The sequence below is a fragment of the Gavialis gangeticus genome, unplaced genomic scaffold (genome assembly GCF_001723915.1).
Source record: "Gavialis gangeticus isolate Ggan-Ray unplaced genomic scaffold, GavGan_comp1, whole genome shotgun sequence".
Lineage (NCBI taxonomy): Eukaryota > Metazoa > Chordata > Crocodylia > Gavialidae > Gavialis > Gavialis gangeticus.
The window spans coordinates 18,045,773-18,058,050 of record NW_017729003.1 but is presented as its reverse complement, the minus strand read 5'-3'; the positions used below and the strand labels follow the sequence as shown (position 1 = coordinate 18,058,050).

Sequence of the window (12,278 nt, the reverse complement as noted above, 5' to 3'; positions counted from 1 at the left end):
TCATCCAGGAACCATGGACCTCACCCAGGAACAGAGACAGGAACCCAGCATTTGAAAGACAAAAGACCCTGCAGACCAGCAATTCTCACTATTACAGACACCTGAAACTGCACATCCCTGTATGGAGCAACCATGCTCAGTATGTCAGGGGATGACCCTTGCCTGGGCATGCCTCCTGTCACTAGGGTCACACAAGGTCTGCCCCTATAAAAAGGGGCAGTGAAAACAGACCCAGTGGGGCACCCTCTCCCTCTGGACCAGCACCATGCCACACCACCTATCCACCCAGAGGCCCTGTCGGCAACCTTGCTCTGGGCAGCACCTACTGGGTAAGGACCCCTTTCCAGCCTGGATAGGTAAGTATCACCCCCCACCCCCTTTTCAATGAAGGACTTGGACTCTGCTTCTCTTCCTTACCTGGACTCCAGCCCTTCCACTGAGTCTATGTCTCCTGCTGCCATTGTGAGTGCTTGTGTGTGTGTGAACCAATAACTTCATGGGGCTGCATAGTATATTGTCTGTGTAATAAAACTGTTATTTGAACCCCTAAGTTGGGTTTTGCTTTACTAAGGTTTGGCCCTGTTCCAATCTCTGCTCCTCACCCCTCTAACTTCTGTCTCATTTCTCCCTCTCCTGCTTCTGGCTCACTGCCACCTCCAACACCTGCCCTGAGCTCCTGTCTGCCTCCAAGCCCCCTGTTTCTTTGCCACTGTCTTATCCCCACTGCCTTTTCCCTTTTCCCCTGAGCAACCAGGTTTCTGCCTTAGTTTCTTTCCTGAATGTCTCCTCCTTGCCACCACTTATCTGCCCACCCCCCAATATCTCAGCTGTCTGCCTCAGTTTCCATCACCAGTCTACCTTAAGTAAACCCAAGCCTCAGTTCCTCTACCAGCTTCTCTGTAGTCCATTGGTTCTAATCCCAGTTTGGGCAACTTTCACTCCCTACACTTTAACTCTCTCTCTCTCTCTCACCTGAACCTTCCCCCAAGTATCCCAGGTACCCCAAGCACACACATACAATGTATGTATAAGTGTATATGGCACTGTGTCCATGATATACGTATTAGTGATCTGTGTCTAACATTTGGGGTGTATAGTGTATGTGCTTGAATTGGTGATAGATATGCATGTGCCTAGGCTGGTTTGGATGTGTTTGTGCCTGAGCTGGTAGTGTGTGTGTGTATGCACCAAATTTATTTGTGTGTTTGTATATGTGCAATTGTGTCATACCCTCCAGTCTAACAGTACAATATAGAGATCCTGAGAGTTGGCCTGATCCCTCAGGGCAACAGATGGAATTCAGCTGATTCAATTTTTTAAATCTAATGTTATGTCCTATTGTTGTTTTGCTTTTTGTGCAAATGATATTGCTTCTGTTCATGATTTTATTGTGTTGGAAAATGAAATGGCTGTATTTTAAACTAGAACACTATCAAGCTGAGCTGCTGCAAGGATTATATTATGACAAGCTCCTTTAATAATTAGGATGCCAGGCAAGCCTGGGGTGAAATGATCACTCACTCTGTGAAGAGCTTGGCTGATGGTTGAAACCCATACAAGCCTTGAAGCAGGAGCAGAGTTTCATTACCTGACTGACTTCCATGCAGTAATGGCATAGGTGAACCTAGCCATCAAAGAGTGGATTGTTAGGGTAGCTTGTCATATTTATGCTTTAAAATTGCACCTGTTTATAGAGTGGTAACTTATAATATTGTTTTAAGTTTTCCTTTATATTCAGGCTAAAGTTCTGTATAGCCTCACTGTTATCTGAACTTTTCATTTTGCTGGTGTTTGCAATATCAAGTGGCCTTGTCTCTTTCAAGGAGCTTATGGCCTTGAGTTTGCTCGCATGATGTTTCTTTCCTTTTCTATCACTGTGAGAAATTTTTCTAACACAACATAGTAATAGTTTTGTTATTAGCTGAAATTAACTGAACTTGGCACTAACCAGTTGAATCAAAGGGATGAAATGGTTGGATATGTTAATGTAAGGTGATAAAGAAGACCAATGGACTATGCCCAAAGTAAGACATGGAGAAAAGGCCAAATTAAGAGATGTGCTCATGATGGGTCTGTTGAACAAAGGAATATGCTGACAGGATAAAATATAGAAAATATTCTGACTACAAAGTGTCATCCAAGGAGTCAAGTTAAATAAAAGTGTAAAGTGGGGGAGGAAGGAAGTTAAGTATGTGTTGCTGTCATTGTCACGCCCTGAGTCAGTGCTATGAGTATGACTGTGCCCTATGGTCAGGGTTCCCCCAACTCTCCTGCCACAATTTGTTGATATATGTAAAGAAAGAGGGGGTTCAGTGGTGTTTCCCTTCCCCTCTTGTCCCAGAGGTGGAGTACTCACAGGTACGCCGCAGTGTACCTCAGGGTCCGCCTCCTCTACACCCTGTCCAGACACCAACTGCTCGGGTACTCAGGTCTGCATCCCAATGTAATGTCGACCCCTTGACTGTGGGGTTCAACATTAATTGCAATGCTCCTGGTCGTTGTCTGGATGTAGATGGCTCTAGCAGTCCCAGTAGCCTCAGGGGTCTGAGCTTCAGATGATAGGTGTCCGCCCTGAGAGAAATGCTTACATAAATTTCTTTAATGTTGAGGAGCTGAGAATGGTCCATCAACAGCTTGATGCCAGCCACTGCTCCTGCTCTGCTACCATGGAGCAGTGCCTGTGGAGTTGCTGCTGCTGGAGCCTGGAGCTCCCCTCTGGTCAGTGCAGTCCCAGCTGGCTTCCTCCTCACTTCCAGCTTCCAGCAGGGTCTTTTAAGTTTCCCGTGGTGGCAGCATCAGCTGTTGCAATCAATTGGTCACTGCCTCACCCAGGAAGAAGCCACTTGAAGAGCTGGCAAAATGCCAGCTTGTGCAGCTCTTGCTGCATCCCTGCCCATCTGGGAGGTGAGTTTCCTGAGGTGTGGGGGGGCTTTCTTTTCCCCTTCAGGAATTCTGGGGCTTACCCCCCGCATTCCTGGGGGGTTTCTTGCTACCACACACCTCCCTCCTTAAGCTGCCTTGTTGCATCTTGGTATCTTGCCGTACATCCTGAGTGGTGTGATGTTGCTTCTGGTGCGCTTGGCGTGCCTTCTTAGCTGGCTCATCCAGACTGATGTATCTGGAGAGGAAATCCACCACCAAGTTATTTTTACAAGGGTGATGCACCACTGTGAATTTAAAAGGCTGCAGAGCAAGTGCCCAATGAGTTATACAGGCATTCTCTATATGGTTTTTAGTCAGCCACTGAAGTGGGGAATGATCTGTGACCACTAGGAACTCTCAGCCCATTAGGTAGTATTTAAAATATTCCACCACCCAGTATACAGTTAGGCACTCCTTTTCTATTGTAGCGTACCTGGTTTCTGCTAAGTTAAGCTTATGGCTTACAAATGTGACTGGGTGCTCATCTTCTCCGCCCCCCCCATTGTTGTAGCAGGACCACCCCCAAGGCACTGCTGGATACCTATCTGTAAGATAAAAGGGGTAGAAAAGTCTGGGGTACGTACTACTACTTCTTGATACATGGTCCCCTTCAAATTCTCAAAACTTTTTGTCATCTCAGCCATCCATCATAGAGCCCTTGAGGCCCTTCCTCAGTGAGGGGTGTGACAAGCTCTGCAAAGTGCAGTATAATTCTTCAATAGTAATTAATGAGCCCTAAGAAGGATCAAAGTTGATGACAGTTGTGTGGCTCCTGAAAGTGGAGTATAGCCTCCACTATGTCTTTGAGGGGTTGGATAGTTCCCCAGCCCACACAAAATCCCATATACTTGGTCTCTTTTCTGGGCATTTTACATTTCTTGGGATTACCCATCATTCCAGCCACTTTGAGTTTCACCCAGTATGGCCCTCTGGGCACAAAGATGCCGTGGCTAGTCTGTGGTAAAGATGATTATGTCATCAATGTAAGCAGCAGCATAGGCTGTGTGCAGAGCCAGCAGGGAATTCATAAGCCTCTGGAACATGGCTGTAGCTCCATTAAGCTTGAAGGACATTTGTAAGTACTCAAATAGGCCCCAGGGCATTCCAAAGGCTGTTTTGGCACAATCTGAAGGTCTCATTAGGATTGGCCAATATCCTTTGGCTAGGTCAATGGTAGATATATACCATGCTTCCCTGATCTTCTCCACGAGGTGGGCAATATGGGGCATGGGGAAGGCACAAAAGGTCACCAGTGCGTTTAACTTCTGGTAGTCTATGCATAGATGGAGTGACCCATCAGGTTTGGCTACCAGTACTATTGGACTGTGCCAGGGGCTTTGGGAAGGTCAGATAATCCCTCAACTCTGCATCTTCTCTCTTTCCTGCCATACCTCTTGCTGTAGTTGGTGAGGTATAGGTCTCCATCGCTCTCTGACTAGAGCACCTGGAGGTATCCTTATCTCATGTTCTACTCCTCGGGCCCATCCCAGGGTCTCTTGGAATACTTCCCAGAAGGTTCTACCATCTCCATCAGTTCCCACTATTACTTGGTGTCCAAGTCTTCCCCAAATTGAACCTGTATGCCAGGAGTTGCTCAATCCCCCAAATCTAGGCAAGGAGGTCCTAACTATTCCTCCAGCTCCTTGTATTGTGCCATCCAGCCCTGTGGTGCTTTCCAATCCTTGGGAAGTTTGACATGGTATATCTGACATTCCTAGTGGTATCCAGGTTTGAATATCTCATAAACTACTGGACCTATTTTCCAACTGGAGAGCTGCTTACTCTCTGAAGCTGGAAGCAATACTAGTACCATATCTCCAGGTTGGAATGTCCTGGACTTCACCCTTCGATCATACTGGGTCTTTTGCCATTCTTGAGCCAGCCAGAGATTCTGAAAGGCAATTTTCTGTGCCTTGTTTATTTGCTTCTGCAATTCCTGGTGATATCTCTTCACCATAATCCCTATCCCCACTGGTCTCATCCACTCTTTTCTAACAGTCTGTAAGAGACACCTTGGGTTATGTCCATATACCAGCTGGAAGAGCGAGAACTGAGTAGACTCTTGAGGAGCATCACGTAGGGTGAATAATAGTGGGGTTAATACCATGTCCCAGCTATGTGGGTCCTTCTGTGCACATCTCCTGAGTATCCTCTTGATGGTCCCACTGAGTCTCTCCACTAACCTGTTAATCTGGGGGTGATAAATGGATGTCTTCATATGGTTGATGCCCAGGGTGCTACATAATGCTTTCATTACTTCCAACAAAATTAATCCCCTGGTTGGTGAGTATTTCATGGGGGATTCCCATGCATGCAATCCACTTTAATCGCTCTTCAACCACTCAGGTAGCTGTGATTGACCTAAGCAAGACTGCTTCTGGAAAATGTGTTGCGTAGTCAACCAAGACGAATACATTTGGTACCCCCCATTAGACTTTGGCAGGGGTCCCTTGATATCCAGGGCTGCTCGGGAGAAGGATGTCTCAGTTGCCACCATGGACTGCAAGGGGGCCCTCTGAGATCTCCAATCCTGGGCCCTCTGGCACTCAGGACATGCTGCACCCCACCTATCCACATTGTCTTGTAGCTGGGACCAAAAGAAATCATGGACCAGTCATGCCCTGGTCTTGTTGCACCTTAGGTGGCCACCTAGCAGGGTGTCATGTGCCAACTGCCAAATTTGCCAGTAGAATGGGGCCAGGACTGTTAGACCTCAACTCCATGTGATGCCCAAAGTCTAGGGAGACAATGGATTGTTGACATCACGCATCACCTGCACACATTGCTCATCAACAGCTTTATTCAAAATGGGGACAGCTTTGGACTAGATCCAACAAAGCGGGGAGCTACCTCAAACATTAGTTCTTTCCACATTTATACACCTTGGTTCATACTCATTAACATTTTCTCCACCTATGTCCCTCCTTTGTTCCACCCATATTTCCTCCTATCTTAAGCGCTGCCTCTGTTTACTTCATTAGCGTGGAATTACCTATGCATTTTACTTATTTACATATCTTTTTGCTATAAGCACATATGACCCTGGCTTCTTTTGGTCAATTGCAGTTTCTTGCTGATTTCTTCACCATCTTCAAGGTCTTGCTTCTGCTTATCTCCTAATGATAGCCAGTGGTCTGCATCCTGTTCTCCTTATGCAATGAGCTATATATCTTACAACACTATGACATTGTTAGGGAAATGCTTACCTAAGCATCTTGCAATGTTACTTTTTATATTATTCTACCTTGTGGTTAGCAGCTTTGCTGGGCCACAGGCTATAGCCTTTTATTCAGCTGCAAATTCAATGTTCCCCAAGATCTAAATACTATTACCCTAACAGGGACCACCAGTTGACATCTCTCCACAATACCCTCCTGACCCCTCTGGACCTGATACAGCAGATCCCCAGCACCTCAAAGTCTAGAACAATCCAAAGACCAGGTCCACCTCACAGACAAGCCCTAAATTACATTCAAGTGCCACTCTGACATCGGCATTGTCCTAATTTCTCATGAGTCTCAGAGTTCTAGGTCCTACATTTTCCTGAGTCTTCAGCCTGCCAAGGGTTTTTATCCAGCCCTTGGTGGGTCCTTCAGTCTAACCCAACTCAGGCACAGGGGCAGCCTAGGCCATAGTTCATGTGGCTGTTCTCAATGACCCTCGGCATGCAGCAGCTAAGTGGCACAGTGGCCAAACTCACTTCCCAAAACCCTGGCAATGGTGGCTCCTTCTGGCTGCTGCCACTGTTGGCCCCACCCCTGCTGTCTGGATGCCCTGACCCAACTTCCCCACACTCACTGCCGGGGATGGAACCCATGTGGGCAAGGCACATGGGTGGGAAGACGTGATGGGGCTATGGGTGTGCAGGGATTGATGTTTGGCAGCAGGACAGATGGGCAAGCAGGACTGGGGTCACAGGGCAAGATAATGGCGTGGTGACAGCACAGAGTTGGGACCTGAGGCCAGGCCATGTTCTTCTCCCTTCATAGCCCTGTGATTGATGCCAGTTCTCCAGGCAAGGGTGTTCAGGGAGAAGATCATGGGTGCCCCAGCTCTGGCCCCATGCTTTCATTGCCCTGTGGTTCCATCCCTATCCCTGCCCACCTGTCCTGCTTCCAGGCAACATATGGAATTTTGGTGATCTATTATACAGGGGGGAGGGAAGTAGAGGGGGTGCTGACCCAGCCTGCAACAGCTCATCAAAAATCCCTAGACAACCTTCAGACCCAAATAATTTCCTGCCCCTGCTCTAGAAAAGTCTTTCCTGCTAGGGGAAATTCATAGAATCATAGAAGTAGGGTCGGAAAGGACCTTGTAGATCTTCAAGTCCAAACCCCAGCCTGGGCGGGAGAAAAACTGGACTCAAATGAGTCTAGCCAGGTAGGCATCAAGCCTCTTCTTAAAGACCGCAAGGGTAGGAGCCAGCACCACTTCCCTTGGAAGTTGGTTCCAGATCCTAGCCACCCTAACTGTGAAGTAGTTCTTGCGGATGTCTAATCTAAACCTATTCTCCGATAACTTGTGTCTATTATTCCTTGTTATGCCAGGGGGTGCTAGGGGAAACAGTGTCTCTCCCAAACCCTTCTTGTCCCCCCTAGTGAGTTTATAGACAGTCACCAGGTCCCCCCTCAGCCTTCTCTTGTGAAGGCTGAATAGGTTTAGGTCCCACAGTCGTTCATTGTAGGGTCTGCCCTGTTGTCCCCGGATCATGCAGGTGGCCCTCCTCTGGACCCTTTCAATGTTGTCCACATCCCTCCTGAAGTGGGGCACATAGAACTGGACGCAGTACTCCAGCTGTGGCCTGACCAGCATCAAACAGAGGGGGAGGATCACCTCCTTGGCTCTACTTGAGATGCACCTGTGGATTCACAACAAGGTCCGGTTAGCCCTGCCAACCGTGACCTCGCATTGTCAGCCCATGTTCATCTTGAAATTGGAATTCCTTTAGGTCAGAAGTGGACAACCTGAGATGTTTTCCACCAGTGTTATAGGCAGCTTCTGAATGTGGCACACATAAGATTACAGGGGGGCAGGGGGAATGTAGTGCATCAACAGATAGGGCAGAAAGCAGAAAAAGAATAAAAATCAGGCAGGGAGCATAGGGTTGGGAGTAGAAAGCAGGGTAGTAAATCAGGCAGGAGAAGGAGATCAGAATGGCACTTGGGAAGGGTGTGGGGCTAGTTTGTGGCACACCTGCCAAAAAGGTTGGCTCCCACTGCTCGAGGTCTAGCAATGTCCATTACTCTGACATGCCTTCACTATTGAGGAGTTGAATTTCCCATTACAGGCAGACAATACCTTGGGTGTCCATCCCAACAATAGACCAATTCTGTCTGTTTGAGAGAGTGGCAATTATTCTTGCCCTAGTAACATAAGGGCGAGAGATATTTAGCAGTTTTGCGTACTCTCATTTCTTTAAGTATACATCCTATGGTTCCTTTGACTAAAGCATAGCTGTGTGCAAAGCGGACCGTATTTGATTTGGATTCAGATTCAGTCTGATTTGTGGGAAAGTGATTCAATTCACTGATTCAGATCACTGTTCCAATTGGATTCGGCCGAATCTGAATCTGAAGATTCAATTCTGATTTGAAGAACCAGTGATTTGGCCATAGACAGAGCTTTATATGTTTTTTCTATGTACCTCAAGGTACCAGGTGCAGCTTGTGAACTCTGAGATGATGGAGTGGATGAAGCATCCCACAGGAACATTGGGGGGGGGCAGGCATGTGCTCAGTGGCAGACCTGGAAGTGGATTGGTCCACTTCTGGTCCACTTCTAAGTCTGCCACCAAGGGTACAGAGAACCCCCCACCTCCACCATGCCCTCCCAGCTTGGCAATTGGCTGTGGGGGAACCACCTAATCAGAAAGAGGCAGTTGATGAGGCACTCTTTAAGCAGGTTGCAAATCTTTCTAAAAGCTATGGAATGGCAGTGATGGGAGTCTTTAATTTTCTGGATATCTGATGGAAGAACAATGCAGCGAAACATAATATGTTAAGCTAGTTTCTAACTTGTGGGGAGGACAACATTCTGTTCCAGGAGGTGGAGGATACAACCAAGAGAATATCTAATTTGGATCTTGTCCTGAGCAACAGGGAAGAACTGTTGGAAGATGTGAAGATGATAGATAACTTGGGAGAAAGTAACCGCAATATAAAATAATTCCAGCTCTGGAGACAGAGAAAGCATGAAGTCAGCAAAATTAGGATGCTAGATTTAAAAAAGACAGACTTCATCCAACTCAAGGAATTAATAGGCATGGTGTCATGGGACTGAAGGATAAAAGGTGCCCAGGAGGGCTGGGAGCTTCTAAGGGGCACAGTATTGGAAGCCCAATAAGAAACTCTCCTGGCATGACGGAAGCATAAAAAGAGAAAGAGACCAATGTGATTACACAAGGAGCTTCTAAAATGCCTTAAATACAAAAAGAAAACATTCAGACAATGGAAGAATGGGCAGGTCACCAAGGATGCATACCAGGAAATAAAAGGAACCTGCAGGGACAAAATGAGAAAGACAAAGAAAGAACAAGCTGCACCTGGCAAAGGAGGTTAAGAACAACAAGAAAAGGTTCTGTAAGGATGTGGGACAGAAAATAAGGACCAAGGGAGCTGTGGGTGGAACTCTTAACAGAAGATGCAAAGAAGGCAGAGACACTCAACAGCTACTTTGCCACAGTCTTCACAAACAAATTAATCTGCAGCCAGACATTGAATAAGGATGATCTGGATAAGGAAGGGGGCAAGCAGAGGGAGGAGATAACAAAGGAGGCCAACAGGGAGCTTTGGTTGGGTCTTAATGAATTGAAGTCAGCAGGTCAGATGAACTTCATTCCAGGGTCTTGAAGGAAATGGCAGAGGAGATCTTGAATCCCTTGGCAATGATCTTCCTGAAGTCATGAGAGACTGGGCAGGTACCAGAGGACTCGAGAAGGACCAACATAGGGTCCATTTTTTAAAAAGGCAAAAAAGATAATCTGGGGAACTACAGACCTGTTAGTCTCACCTCAATACCTGGGAAGTTACTGCAGCATATCTTATGGAAGGCCATGTGCAAGCATCTGGAGGAGAAAAGGCTTATCACAAGCAGCTAGCATGGATTTATGAAAAACAGACCATGCCAAAAAAACTTGATCTCCTTTGTCAAAGTAACTACTTGGGTGGGTGAAGGGAATGCTGTGGATATAGTGTATCTGGACCTTATCAAGGCTTTTGGCTAGCTCCCACATGACTTTCTCATAACCAAGTTGGAAAAATGTGGCTAGATACAACTACTACAATGTAAACAGATAACTGGCTCAATAGCCATAAGCTAAGTGTAATTATTAACGGGTCCATGTCAGAATGGCAGGAGGAATCCTGTAGAGTCCCACAGGGGTCTGTGCTGGGCCTGGTTCTGTTCAACATGTTTATTAATTATTTTGATGCTAGCACAGAAAGCTTCTTGAGAAAGTTTTCAGATGACACTGGGAAGGATTGCGAAGATCTTGGAAGATGCAAGCACAATTCAGAAGGATCTCAAGGGATTGAAAAGTTGAGCTAGAGCTAACAGGATGAAGTTCAAAGGTTCTACACCTCAGGAAGAATAATCAAAAGCACAAATACAAAATTGGGGTCACCTGGCCAGATGGCAGTTCTTTGGAAAAATGACTTGGGAGTCTTGGTAGACCACAGACTTAATATGAATCTGAAGGTGCATAAAAGGCCAATGAAGTTTTGGGATGCATCAAGAGAAGCATTAAGTGCAAGACAGGAGGTGATATAGTGCCTCTGTGCTTGACACTGGTTAGGCTTCATGTGGACTACTATGTGCATTTCTGGGCTCCACATTTTACAAAGGATGTGGAGAAGTTAGGTCCAGAGGCAAAAAATAAAGATGATAAAGGGCTTGGAAAACAAGTCATATGAGGAGAGGGTGAAGGAGCTAGGGATGTTCAGCTTGCAGAAAAGGCACCTAAGAGGACAGCAGTTTTCAAATACTTGAACAGCTTGTATAAGGAAGATAGAAAGCACCTTTGTCCCACTTGCTGCAGAGAGGAGGACTTGGACCAATGGTTTGAAGTTGAAGCAAAGTAAGTTTAGACTGGATATTGGGAAAAATGTCTTCACTGTGAGAATGGTGAGGCAGTATAATAGACTGTCTAGGGAAGTTGTGGACTCTCCATCATTGAAGGTATTCAACAAGAGGTTAGACAGCCACTGCTCAGAGATGATCTAGGCATAGCTATGTCCTAGTTTCTACCATGACTATTTCTTCTGGGCTTTGCTGGTTGCCTCCTACCACCCTCACCCCTTTTTTCTGATGTATGTATTAGGATGTTTTTAAGTCTCCCCAGAGGCATTGGGTGCTGGCTACACTGGGGGACTTTAACTGGGAGGTGCCGATTCTCTTGCTAGGAGAAAAGCCTAAGTTTCCTGGTTAGAGCGTTTTGCTCTTCTGCTAAGGATCAGACTAATAGCCATATCCAGAGTCAGGAAGGGATTTTATTCCATGGTCAGATTGGTATGGACTGTAGGGGTTTTTACCTTCCTCTGTAGTGATGGCTGTGGTCCTTTACCCAGACCTTCTTGAGCATATATGTTGGATCAACATGTTATAGAAGCATGACATTGGCTGCTGTGGCTTCCCTGTGTTACCTGTGGCAGCTTAGGGTGTTAAATGTATGTTATGTCAGGGTTGAGGGTAATCTTATGTAGAGTTTAGATTATGGTTATATGGGATAATTTCGATAGTGATGACCCTGCCTCAGGCAGCAGCTTCAACTAGATGACCTCTGGAGGCCCCTCCCAGCCCTACTTCTCTATGGACTATAAACACCCCAAAATCTGGTAGGGTTTGTGACACCAGGCTTATAGCAGACTGCACTTAGCTCTTAATTTCCCTGGCCTCCTACGTAGCCAGCCTCCAACTGCTGAGCTGTCTCCTTTTTAAATGCAACACTCACAAGGAAGATGAAGTGGTGGAGCTAATTAAATAAAAACCAACAGCCCTAGGCACGCTAAAAAAATGATCCACACTATTCCAGCCCCCTCCTGTATTTAAGAGTATTCTTCTACGTGTATGAATTTAGGAGCAAATTAGAGATTACCAAGTTTCCCCAAGGTAATCTGTCAAATCCTCACCTATTTTAACCTAATGAATGTACATACATTTTGTGTCAAATATGGAAATTTATACCAGCTAAGGATATTACTCAATATATTTGTGATTTGTTGTTTAAGAAAATTCTATAGTATAAAACTAATTCTTATTTCATAAAACATTTCTCTTTTACAAAACATAAATATACATTCTGCTGAATAAATTGTTTATTTTAAAACTAGTGAAGGATAGCTTTGCCTCCTGCTGCATTA

General features: G+C 45.9%; 1 long non-coding RNA gene across 1 annotated transcript in view; it reads right to left on the bottom strand.

The window, feature by feature from the left end:
* The window catches only part of LOC109291040, a 22,965-nt gene extending 12,477 nt beyond the window's left edge, over positions 1–10,488 (bottom strand). The window contains exons 1-2 of the long non-coding RNA XR_002095741.1: positions 10,475–10,488; positions 1,589–1,592 (exon numbers count right to left, since the gene is read on the bottom strand). This is a non-coding gene — a long non-coding RNA (uncharacterized LOC109291040). The remainder of the gene's footprint in view (positions 1–1,588; positions 1,593–10,474) is intronic.
* Positions 10,489–12,278: the final 1,790 nt, after the last annotated feature.